The 13686-nt window shown below is 34.6% G+C and overlaps 1 long non-coding RNA gene across 1 annotated transcript in view; it reads left to right on the top strand.

Annotated features, from left to right (window-relative positions):
• The first annotated feature begins 424 nt into the window (after positions 1 to 424).
• The window catches only part of LOC132679236 (uncharacterized), a 52944-nt gene continuing 39682 nt past the window's right edge, over positions 425 to 13686 (top strand). The window contains exons 1-3 of the long non-coding RNA XR_013551560.1: positions 425 to 1960; positions 4081 to 4254; positions 9679 to 9743. This is a non-coding gene — a long non-coding RNA (uncharacterized LOC132679236). The remainder of the gene's footprint in view (positions 1961 to 4080; positions 4255 to 9678; positions 9744 to 13686) is intronic.

The raw sequence follows: 13686 nt of genomic DNA, 5'->3' as shown, positions 1-13686 counted from the left end.
GAAACTACAAAACCCATGGTAGATAAAAATTTTTCCAAAATTCTCATTTTCTTTTGACAGCTCAGATTTTGTCACATTTACTGTCAGTTGCTTTTCCCAAAGTGCCAAGCTCATTTTATTCCTTTTTGAAGAAATGTCTGCCCAATACCCAAGTCCGAAGAATCATGGTTCATCTGTTGATTTTTATTTCAAGTTAAAGTAATATTCCATGGTGGCATATGAGGTCATTCTAAAAGGAATAATAGGATGCTAATCAGTCTTAAAGAATGGAAAGAGCATTCTAAGTAGCAGGATGAGAAAAGACACAAATGCATTGAAGTGTATGTCATCCTGGAGACCTTGTAATTATATTTTAATCAGAGCATAAACAGATAATAAGAGCAAATCTAGTAGGAACAGAAGCCAGAGGAGATTTTGTGAACTATTGTAGAATCTTGAAATGTTAAAAATTTGATCTGCAAATTAATTTAGTTATTGCATCACATATACTCTATTAAGATCTCAGTAGTGTATTTCACTAGATCTTTATTTAGGATTACAACTTATTTTCTTGAAAAAGTTTGCACAGAAACATAAAACAAAGCACTGTAACATTATGTGTGATCTGTAAGCCTAAAAGTCTTTTCAGTAATTAGAAACATTTTTTTTTTCATTTTTGACTAAGTTGTTAGATTCTCTAGAGATAAGTAAATCAGCACACATTTCGCCCAAAGTCTGAAAAGGCAGTTCTTGGAAATAGCTAGAATCAACTTCTTTTAGTTACTTAAATGGAGCCCTGAGTTTGAGACTTTTCTACCGATGTGTTGTTCTGGAACTCAATGCCTATGTTTTCACTTAGATTCTATGGAGCTTATTCAACATTAATGCTCAGCTCTGACATTGTCTTAACAAGATGAGTTAAAGATAAAGAAAATATCAAAGTTTGCAAAAAATTCTTTGCTGTTTAAAGTATTTCTAACTGAATTTAACCTTCACCAATAGCTAAATGTTTTCTTTTTGTGATTGTTGGATCAGATAGAAGTTTTATCCAAACTATTTATCCTAATCAGCAGTTGGAGGAGAAGAATGTTAAATAAACGATCTTATTTTGATTCTTTCTTTGGATGTTTACCAGGCTGTTGACAAAACCCAGAGAATGTTTAATGACTTGGTGGGGAAACTTGAAACAGAAGTGGGAACTGCTCTCAAGGAGACTCATTTGCTATCTTTTTTTCAGCTCAACAAAAGGAAAATGATGACAGGCCACCTCTTGGTACCCAGTTTGAATTAGAAAATTCATCATGCTCCTTGTCTAGAGTTCAATTCTCTCACATTGAATTAAATAAACATTCTCAATGAAAGCCAGAAAGACACAGATAAAGTTCAGATGTCTTTAAAAAGAGATTTTACACAGGGGATCGAAGGGGATAGGCTCTCCAAAGTCTCACACATAGACTTATGCAAGGTTGCTTGTGTTGTGCCAAGAAATAAGGCGTGTGGCCTCAGCGCCTCATGATGACTGAAAGCTTGTGGTCACAAACTTAAGAGAGTTATCTCTTAGGAATGTGGTGATAAATAAGCCATTATAATATTAACCAAGGAAACAGTTTGTATGCACATCCATTAACGGAATTACTGGAGTTATTCAATTTTAAATCCTTATTAATCTTTTTATATCTTGGGTAATACCAATTCCCTAAAGTATGCTATTTAAAGCTAAGGGAAAAATGCATCCTCAAGGACCTATTGCCAGCAAAGAAGCTGTTTTCAACATCTGGGAATAAAAATCACCACCAAATATAGATCATTGGGTCAACTCGCTTTGGGAAATGGTGAAATTCAAAAACGTGAGTTACAACATTTGCATGAACTTGCTAGCTTCATGGTAACTAATTTAGAGTCTATTCCCAGATCTGTATGCTGACTGAGAAAGTACAGATGTGATTGGAGCATCATTATCCTAACTGCCAGCAGAATTCTGGTAAAGTATTGCTAGGCCGATCATTTGCCTCCCTATCTTCTTGATTTAATTCATTATTCTTCGATCGATAGCAAAATACAACCAAAGAAACTTATTTATTATTTCCTATCTAATAACCTCACCCATTTCTACAAAGAAGTGGAAATTTGTATTAAATTACTGCTCTCTGTTTAGAACAATTAAAGCCAACATAAAATTTCTCAGGACCTAGAATGGGGTGTCATCATTTTGATGCAGGTGTTACTCCAAAATTCTTAGTCAATCATTTGATAATGACACTTTAGTCTCATTTTTTTTATCAGCTGTCATTTAATCATTTTCTAATCTATATTTTGTTCTATTACTGAATGTTTCCTTTTACTTTCCATCTAAACTTCTCTGAAGAATGGTCAACTATCCTCATTTACCATTCACTCTTAACTTTCTGTAGATTTTTCTTCACCTAGCAGCTCAGCTGACATTGTTCCCATTTACAGTAACATCTTCCTCATTGTCTGTCCCAGTGGTAATCTGTTGCACTGAGCATATTATAGTATTCACTCCTTCTTCAAATGACATTTCTTGGAATGACTCTTGGATATCTGTATTCCTCACTCCCTTTTTCTTACCTTTCTCCTTTGGATACCTGTTTTCTTCCACCAACCTTAAATTTTGAAGTTCCCCAGGATTTTATTATCTTTTCACTAATTTCTCTACTATGTCCTTTCTCTGGTTGATAATTTTCATTCACACACACACACACACACACACACACACACACACACACCAGCCAGAATTCCTCTGGTAAGGAACAGCAACAATCTTTTTATCCAGCTGCATCCTGCACATATCCATTTGGCTTTCACATGAATAACTCAAGCTCAACATGTGCAAAGTTGAACTTTCCCACTGACATTTCTACTCTCAGTGTTCACTAACTCTTATGGTTGTACCACCAGTTTTAGAAACAAGAGTTTCTAGTACTTGCACATTCTCTCCCCATCATCCTACTTCCAATCAATCTTATAGTCTTGACATTTTTATATCTGAAGTATTTATTCAATGTCTTCATTTCTCCCCCATCCCAACCACAACTTTCCTAGATTGACTTAAATCATATTTTTCTTAGATGGCTAAAACTGCCTCCAATATGGTTTTCTGCCTCCAATATATTTTTTTAATTCATCCCCTCTATTGTAGTCAGCATAATCTAAAACAAAAAAAAAAAACCTGATCCTAATATACCCTATTTAATAGCCATTAATGTATCTGTGGAGCTTATGGTCAAACAAGGTACAAGCACCTACATATATAGCATATTTAAGTGCTTAAAATTTGGAGCCTGGTTTAATTTCTGTGTGAGAGAAAAACTAAAAATGATATTAAAGTGGTTTCTATAAGGGAGAGTTGTATTTCTATCTCACATAAAAGAATTCTTAAGGTAGGACAGATCCAGGCTGATACAGAAGTTTCACAATGTCCTCAAGGACCAAGGATCCTTTTTTTCTTGCCCTGCCATGTTTAGCACAAAATTGCCATTCTCAAGATCACTTTATGATTCAAGATGATTGCTGGAACCATACTACCTGTTCTAGGTAGCAGAGAGAGAAGATAGAAAGTGGAGAACAAAAAGCATATCAAACAACTTCTAAGAATTTTTTTCTTCATAGTGACACACAATAGTAATAGGGGAAAAAATGAGTATTTTATAAGATGGGCTCCAAATAGAGAGTTATTCTTATTTTCTTATTTATTATTTTATATTATTTATATTCTATTATCTTATTATGTTTTATATTCTATTCTCATATTCTAATCCCTAAATTCTTATTTATATTCTAGTAATGGAGTTTTGAATAGCAATCTTTTCTTGATTATTGATTACATTGCTCCTTAGAGGATGATTTTAAAGATTAAATTACATTTTGTATAAAATAACAGAGCAGTGCATGGTACATAGAAGGTACTAAATTAACCTTTTTTTTTTTTTTTTTTACTGTTAATGATACTTAAAGAGGAGAAAAAACTGGAAGAACTTAGCATGAAAGTTATTCTAAAAATGGTTTACCCTGGGCTATTTCAAAGATCTAATAATTTTGTAGCTGTTTGACCCTCTGTTGTTCTTTCTTCTCCTATGGAAGCTAGACCCAAAGTCCTCCACAGGTCTTTCCGACTAGAAAAAGAAAAAGGACAGAAGAGAGGAGTGAAAAGGAACAGTGGGCCATCAGGAGAGAAGTGAACAAGTAGTCAACTCTAAGGTTCATGAATAATGAACTACTGTGCTACCCTCTGAAGAAGTATAGGATAAAGTAAAGGTAATATAAAATCAAAGCAACCCAAATTCCCTGCTCAGTTTACATTTTCAATAAGAGCTTTAAGGTCTCTTTTGTATAGTCTTCTAGAATTGGTGCATATTCTTAGCACTTGATATTTTGTCTTAGTAGGATATAACATTCATCCTTTCTGCTATAAAGGGATATACATTAATAATTAATTAAATATTAACTAATAAAATGTCTAGATATCCTTAGTGAGCTAATACTTTGTGGCCATTTGAACAAATAGAGCCTCCATTATAAATTTATTGTGAAGAATAGTATTGTGTAAAAGTTATGGTGAAAAAAATGAACTATATATAAAATGACTAATACTTTGCTGAGTGTATTTTGAAATCCTAGTAAGTAGTTGTTATTATATAATGATGATGAATCTGTGTCCTATTAGTATTTATCAGTTTGCTTTCTAGGAAAATATGTTTCAAAGAATATTTTTATAATAGGATATTGAGTGGAACTTTTTTAGTTGCTCTGGATTTTGTCACTAGAATGGAAAATTAGGGACAAATTGCTTGTCCTGGCATACTCTAAAACGAACCAGATGTCTCAGAAAAAGCCTACTGAAGTATTTATGGGTAAAGGGATTCACTGTCTCCAGCTTTCAGATGACAGGGTAGAGATAGATAGATAGATAGATAGATAGATAGATAGATAGATAACAAAGAATGATAAAATAAAATGTAAAGTTTAATAGTGAATATAAACAGATGAGAGTTTTCTTTTGATAGTCTTTAAAATTTTCAGGACGTTTGAAATTAAATCTAAATCAAAAGTCACCAAAAAAACTTAAAAAAAGAAAAGCATTACAATTTTAGGGGATCATATCTCTTTACACTCTCCTTAGGGGGATAATCAAATTAGCTCCACTACCAAATTAGCTCTGCTACCCCCAAACATCCTTCATCACTGCCTCCCCCACAAGTCTTTATAAACAGAAAGAGGAAAGAACCAATGAAATAATGATTTGTTGGGTCAGTGGGGAATTTTCAACAGTTCCCTCCTCTAGCTAGGGTGTAGGAGGTGAATAACATAGCCCCTGCCTCCACTTTTGTGAGGAGTCTACTATCCCATTTACCAGTTAGATATCTGTTTTTGGAGGAGTTCAGCCAATATGAAGGCTGTGCTTTTTAGTTGGGGGAAAAGGAACTTGAGAATGAAAATAAATGAGAGAGAGAGAGAGAGAGAGAGAAGAGAGGGAGAGGGAGAGAGAGAATGAGGGACCGAAGGGGGCAGAGAAAGGGGGAGAGAAGGAAAAGGAAAGCAGCTCACACACTTAGCATGACTTTTCTAAATTAAATGGACATCAAAGAAGACAGCCAGTCTTACACAGTCTTGCCAGGACCACCGTTCCTTAAAATTCTGATTCCCTCATGAGACTTACAGATAAATTCTTTCCAAATCCTGCTGAACTCTTGTACTTTCCATGACCTCAGAGATACACTTCCAATGATCTTCCAATACTCCTTTTTTTTATATATTGTATGATTTTATTAATATAAAGCTAAAAAATGGACTACTTATTTATGATTGAAGGTTTTTTTTAAATGATTTATTGTCAAATTGGTTTCCATGCAACACACAGTGCTCATCCCAACAGGTGCCCTCCTCAGTGCCCATCACCCACTTTCCCTTCTCCCCCCAACCCCTATCAACCCTCAGTTTTTCTCAGTATTTAAGAGTGTCTTATGGTTTGCCTCCTTCCCTCTCTGTAACTCTTTTTTCCCCCCTTCTCCAGGGGGGACCCTGGTCTTCTGTTAAGTTTCTCAGGATCCACATAAGAATGAAAACATATGGTATCTGTCTTTCTCTGCGTGACTTATTTCACTTAGCATAACACTCTCCAGTTCCATCCACATTGCTACAAATGGCCAGATTTCATTCTTTCTCATTGCCAAATAGTATTCCATTGTATATATAAACCACATCTTCTTTATCCATTTGTCAGTTGATGGACATTTAGGGTCTTTCCATAATTTGGCTATTGTTGAAACTGCTGCTATAAACATTGGGGTATAAGTGCCCCTAGGCATCAGCACTCCTGTATCCCTTAAGTAAAATCCTAGCAGTACTACTGCTGGGTCATAGGGTAGATCTACTTTTAATTTTTTGAGGAACCTCCACACAATTTTCCAGAGCGGCTGCACCAGTTTGCATTCCCACCAACAGTGCAAGAGAGTTCCCGTTTCTCCACATCCTCTCCAGCATCTATAGTCACCTGATTTGTTCATTTTAGTCACTCTGACTAGCGTGAGGTGGAATCTCAGTGTGGTTTTGATCTGTATTTCCCTGATGAGGAGTGACATTGAGCACCTCCTATCAGCCTCTGCTACTGGTGGTATGGACTATCACCAGCAGCCAGCCCTCCTAGGTATAGTGTGTGGTGATAGCTGGGAATAGCAGCTCTTCCTTAAACAAGCTTTTACTTAAACACCTTCCTTAAACATCTTCCTGTGTTTCCTTAAACTTTTCCTTAAACTTTTTCCTTAAACACCTTCCTGTCTGGAGGAGGTGTCTCTGCTCATATTGTGTACATACTCTTTGTCTCCTGATAGAAATCATTTCCAGAGCAATCCAAAAGTCTCACTTAATTTCTATTAAGTTTTGTTTTAAACATTATAAAGCAGGAACAAGCCAGTCTGACTGTAATCTAACATGACAAAGAAGTAACTTCACATTACCCTTTGAGGAACTGAATTCATAATTTATGGAATTGAGACTTTAGGTCCTTAGGTTTTTATAATTATATCCTAATGTTTTTGCTTTAGAATGAGATAAAATATTCATTTCACTATTAATATTCTCTAAACATTTTTATTCTCATGCTCAAAAACATGTTTTGCCTTCCACTTGACTATAATATCCAGGGCCCCGAGCTTGCATTAAAGGCTCTATGCAATCCAAGCCAATCGTTCTTGCCTAATATTTCACTATTCCTCACATGAATTATCTATCCTAACCCCTAGCCTGTGATTTCCTTCTTCTTACTGTCTCTAGTATTTGTCTTCTCCTTTACATTCCCACAGCTAACACTCTAGTCTATTTCATTATAAACTTACATCTGGATTATTACAGCAGCCTACTTAGGTAGTCTTGTCAACGCCATTTTCAAACTATGATGCTACTGGGTAACTCTTCCTAAAACATGACTTTTACCATGTGCCCTGTTCAAAACTCACCAATGACTCCTAATTTTCAAGAATAGAATCATCATTTTAAGATTTTTCCATGCCTGACTCCGTAGCAACTTGTAACTTTATCTGCTTTCCAAGTAGACTCCCTATCTAGTTGTTTTTGTTTCCTCTTTCCTTTACAATGTACCTGACACCTTCCCCCACTGCTTTGTACCCTTCCCCAGCTGACCTAGGCCTTCGTTTTTACCTATAAAATACTCCTCATTTTTCCAGCCCATTTTTTCACCTCTTTCTTTAAGTAGATTTCAATAGAATACATATTCAACCAGTAGCTTCCATCTGTGACATTTGTTAAATGTTATTGTTTTTCTGGTCATTTGGAAGGCAGTACTTGTAAAAGGAACATGGACTTTGGAATAACAAGATTGCACATTTGGGTTCCATGTCCACCACCTTACCACTACCTGTGAAACTTGGCATACTACCTCACCTTTCTGAGGTTCATTTACCTCATATGTAAAAATAAATTAGTACATTTATATACAGGTTAAGTGTGTGATTTTGCGTTTCCAATAAAGTGTAGTCTTATAGAAAGCAGAATTGTACATCTTATAGTCTATATCGCACAATGTAGAACTAGTCATGGCAGATGCCCACAACCAGTCATCTAGGACTGTCATCTTCCAACTTGGATCTGTGACCCCAGCGGGTACACAAGGATTTTCCAAGAAATACATGGACATGAATAGCTTAAAAACCTGGGGCAAATTTCTAGATCTTTAACTTCCATCTATGTTCTTTCTTGAAGAGTCACCTACCTAAGAAAGTGCCTATAGCCAAGGAATTAATAGCTATTTTTCTGCTTTATAAAGAAAGTTTGAGTCTTTCTTTCATTCATAACCCATGGTATTCACACATTTAGAGAGCTGGAAAAAGGTACAATTCAAAATATTCTAAATATGGATATTATGACACTAATGAAAAGGAATGACACTACTGTTTGACAGACCTTTTTTTTTAACACATCAGATAGCTTCAGATTCTTTGCAAGAAGTAAAATGGAGTAGACTGTACTCAACTATGGATCATCAAAAATAACTTTTAATGATAAATCACCATGTTATTTTTGGCATGTAACTCAGAGAGTTTACAAGGAATTGTATGACATGATGAAAATAAAACTCCCTCCATTCCATTTTTTCTTATTTATGAGTACATGGTTCCTCAGGGCCTAGATCTATAAAAATGAAAAGTGGGTAGCTAATAGGTGTTGAAACGTATCTTATTCTAGCAATAAAATATATTCATCCTAGGATATAAGGACACACTAGCGAAAAGAAAAGAAGAGAAAAGAAAAGAAAAGAAAAGAAAAGAAAAGAAAAGAAAAGAAAAGAAAAAGGCCTTATCCATAAGAAATGCATTCCATAAAAACTTTCACTTTAAAATTTAATAATTACCTAACAATATGTGTAATATATGTTGGTAGGGTTGATATTTAAGTTAATAGCAATAATCACAGTAATATGTAGAATAAAACACTTTTTGAAATATTGGACATCGTATCCCAGGAAATAAAGAAAAGCAACCTGTGATTTCAATGCCTATTATTGTGGCAGAGAGGCATAATACAGAAGCTAATAAAATAATTTAAGGCTAAAAATATAGAACACAATGACAAAGTAGTCCTTGGTGGAAATTAAGTTTAAAAAAAGGAACTAGTATGTACATTTTAAAAACAGATTATAGAGGACATTAAATTGCTGAGACATTTATTAAGGTATTAAACATTTAAAATAGTGCAAGATTGTCTTACTGTCAATTTTTGTAATATACTAGATATCTTATCTTCATATGTTTTACAGAAAGTATTTCAACATCTGATAACATATTTAAATGTTAACTTAAAAGTGTGCAAATATATGTGTGTGTATACATATATGTATACATACATACATATATATATATACTTTCACAAAATTATTTTAGAAGGTATTAAAGCAAAGATGGTTAAGCAGCACCATTTAATCAAACATTTATTTGCATGTTAATCCTTGCAATTAAATGAGAATCTAGTAATACTAAAAGAATACACAAAATAAGACAACAACCTTTTTGTTTTTTGGTAAGCCATATTATTAATCTTTCAAAATAGAAATTATCGCTAAAAACTAAAGAAAACAATTATGCTTCCCAGGAAAATCAAGATGAGACTTGTTTTCTTACCATAAATAATCAGGACATTGCCAAAATATTTGAAACTTTTTTTTTTCAGATATTGGACAACCATCATCATTCAAGGACTATTATCCTGATATTCAGAGAAGGAAAACAAAAGTGGTGAGTTATGTTATGTTTGTGGCTTTCTCTTTAGAGGCTTTCTAACCCATGGTGCAGGGAGGGGAATCCCAACTACAGAATGGCATTCTATCTAAAGAGGCAGAAATCATGGGGCACCTGGGTAGCTCAGTTGGTTGAGCATCTGAATAGGTTCAGGTCATGATCTTGCAGTTCAGCTCCTGAGTTTGAACACCACATGGGGCTCTGTGCTGACAGCTCAGAGCCTGCAGCCTGCTTTGGATTCTGTGTCTTCCTCCCTTTCTGGCCCTCTCCTGCTTGCTCTCTCTCTCTCTCTCTCTCTCTCTCTCTCTCTCTCTTTCTCTTTCTGTCTCTCTCAAAAATAAACATTAAAAACATTTAAAAAAAATAAAGAGGCAAAGATCAAATTTCAGGGAGGTAAAGGCAGCTGGAGGCTGAGGAGGGGAGTATAAGAAAAGAAGAAGGTATACAGGGAAAGAGTTCCAAAAGTCTATATAGAATACCCTGCGATCTGTTGCTGAATTCTAAGTTCCACATGCATAGAAAAATATCTACTTTTCCAAGAAAAGAAATACCAGAGATATATAACTAAAAAATATGCAGAGTTTGCGTAGTTCTGAAATACTTTTGTGTTTTAGCCAGCCAGAATAGAGAGATAACGTTGAACACTCAGGACAATCAGGAGAGATGGCCAGACATAATAGGAGAAAAAAATTTTTTTCTAGAGTAAAACTACCATGGACTTGCTAATAAAACTTAAAAGCAAGCCTCAAGATAAATAACTTAACTATATGGGAGACCAAAGTCCAACAGCCTTTGAAAGAATTTTTAAAGAACTATGCTACTCAACAATATAAAATTAACAAATGTCCAACACCCAATAAAAACGAGCAGACATATGAAGAAACAGGAAAATGTTGCCTATAACCAGTAATATAATAATAATTATTATTGATTTTACCATTAATAACCATCAGTTTAATTCAGCACATTCACAAATTAAGAGAATACCACATGACCACCTTCATAGACGATACAATTGAACACCAATTTATAGCAAAACTTATAGAATTTCCCTCATTACTTCTATATTTATTATTGAGAAATTTTCTGAATAGAAGAGGTACTCTTTCACCCCCATATATTTATATTTTAAAATTTTTTTATTTATATTAGTATAAATATATGAATATTCTATTTTGTGGATTAAAATTCAATACTATAATTATTTAATTTTTTTCTTAAATTTTTTCTTCTTGGTCATTGAACACAACGTCAGGTTTGCTCCTGTGTATTTTTTATCTTTTTAAAAAGCCAAAATAATTTTGAAAAAGAGCAAAGGTGGAGGACTTATTTTATATGACTTCAAATATAAATATATATATAAATCAAGGGAGAAAAAAACAGAGTGCCCCAAATGAACACACACGCATATATGGGTAATCATCATTAACAAATATGCAAAGATAGTTAGGTGGGAAAATTTCTTCTTTCCAACAAATGTGCTGGTACAACTAGATATCCATTTGAAAAAATATATGTCTCAACCCTTACCTGACACTATTCATGCAAAATTAATTTCAGATGGATCCTAGACATATTGTAGAACTTAAAACTACAAAAGTGTTAGAAAAATGAGATAGGAAAAAATCTCTGTACATCGGGTAGACAAAGGTCAAAAAGTATGAATCATAAAAGGAAAAAAATCAATAATTGGACTTTATTGAAATTAAAAATTTATGCCCTACAAAAGACATGTTTAAGAAAGACAAAGACCTGGAGAAAATATTCCCAATGCACATTTCTGATAGAAGACTGGCTTCTAGAATCTATAAGAATTCCTACAACTGAGCCTACCTGGCTCAGTTGGTTAAGCATCTGGCTTGGGCTAAGGTCGTGATCTCACAGTTCGTGGGTTTGAACCCTGCATTGGGCTCTTTGCTGACAGCTCAGAGCCTAGACCCTGCTTCAGATTCTGTGTCTCCCTCTTTCTGCCCCTCCCCTGGCTTGTGCTCTGTTTATTTCTCTCTCTCAAAAATAAATAAGCATTAAAAAATGTTTTTAATAATTCCTACAAGAAAACAACTTCATTTAAATGAATAAAATAAGATAAGCAACTGCATTTAAATGAATAAAATAAGATAAATAACTTCATTTAAATGAATAACATATTTGATAAGCTTTTCATAAGAGAAGCTATATATGGAAGACCAAGAAGCCCATGACAACTTGCTCAAAATCAGGAGTCCTATAAAACCACTGTAAGATATTACTACACATCAACTAGAAAGGCTACAATTAAAATGACTGTCAGGAATTCTGCTTCTGTCCAGGAAGGATTAACTGCTACAACCATTGCCTTCTGAATGTAAACATCTAACTGGACAAAATATTTGCAACAACTCTTTCCAGACATTGAACAACAAAGGCAGAGTCCTGGGATCACAGAGAGAAGGGAAACAAACAAGGTCAGCCCTATAAATGCTCCAGTGTGCTTCCTGGAAGCAGTTTCCAGGCCGCAGGGTAGGAGGATGAGCCCAAAGGAAGCCTGGTAGCCTCATGGATTTGTGGATTTAAAAAGATAGAAATCAGAGTTTGAGGAGGCCAAGGTCTCTGGACAAGAAAGAAAAGGGAACTGTGAAAAGGGAGAGCCTTTTCTTTAGAAAGATTGTACAAGCTGCCCTAAAACTTATATGGCAATTCAAAGGACATAGAGTACACTAGTCAATTTTGAACTAGGTGTAAAGCTCAAGTTAACAAATTACCAGAATTCAAGAATTTAATAAAGCTATAATAATCAAGACATTGTAATATTGGTGTTAAGGATATCCAAATAGGCCAGTGAAACAGACTAGGGAGTCTAGACATGCATGTATGACCAATAAATGTTTGTCAGACTGTCAAAATAAGACAATGGGTGAAGGACAGACTTTTCAACAATGGATGGTGGAACAACTGAATATCCATGCAGAAAAAAATAGATAAACCTGAACCCTCAAGTCACCCTTCAGGACGATTAGAGACCTAAATTTAAGACCTAAAACTATACATCTGCTAGAAGAAAACATAGTAGAAAATCATAGCCTTGGGTTAAAGATGTCTTAGGGCATATAAAGCTAATATATAAAAAAAAATCACCCCATGAACATCAAATTAAAAACTTTTATTTTTAGAAGAAAACTATTTTTAAAAAAGGAAGAAGCAAGCCACAAACTGGGAAAAATATTTACAAAACAATGATCTGATAATTTTTTAAGTTATTATTTATTTGCTATTGAGAGAGAGAGAGAACTTGCGCAGGGGAGAGGCAGAGAAAGGGAGACAGAGAATCCCCACCAGGCTCTGTACTGTCAGCCCAGAGCCTGATGTGGAGCTCAAAGTCACGAACCATGACATCATGACGAGCCAAAATCAAGAGTCTGATGCTTAGCCGACAGAGCCACCCAGGCTGCCCTGATAAATGTCTTGAAGTCAGAATAGATAAATAACATAATAACTCAGTGAGACAAAACATTAAAAATGGGCTGACGATTTGAACAGTTTACTGAAGAAGACATAAAAATAACAAGCCCAAGAAATAATACTGAACATCACATCATTAGGGAAATGAAAATTAAAATCACGATGAAATACTATCAGCCATCCACTCTGTTAGTGTCATATCTACAAAATCTTTGGTTAACCCTTTTCTTCTATGTATTCTTCTCATAGTTCTATATTTTTGGGTCCACTTTCAGGTCTATGATCCATTTAGTGTTAATTCATATATATGAGGCAAGGTATGGAACAACATCTACATTTTGCATAATGATAGCCCATTGTTCCAGCACCATTTGTGTTTGCTTTTTACATTGAATTCTCATTGCACGTTTGCCAAAATCAATTGTTCTTATATGTGTGGTTCTATTTCTGGAGTCTTTATTGTATTTAATTAATCTATTTGTTTATTTGATGCCAGTGCCAT

This window comes from Panthera onca, chromosome A2 (assembly GCF_046562875.1).
Source record: "Panthera onca isolate mPanOnc1 chromosome A2, mPanOnc1 haplotype 2, whole genome shotgun sequence".
In the NCBI taxonomy this organism is placed as follows: Eukaryota; Metazoa; Chordata; class Mammalia; order Carnivora; family Felidae; genus Panthera; species Panthera onca.
This window is presented reverse-complemented; position numbering and strand designations above follow the sequence as displayed.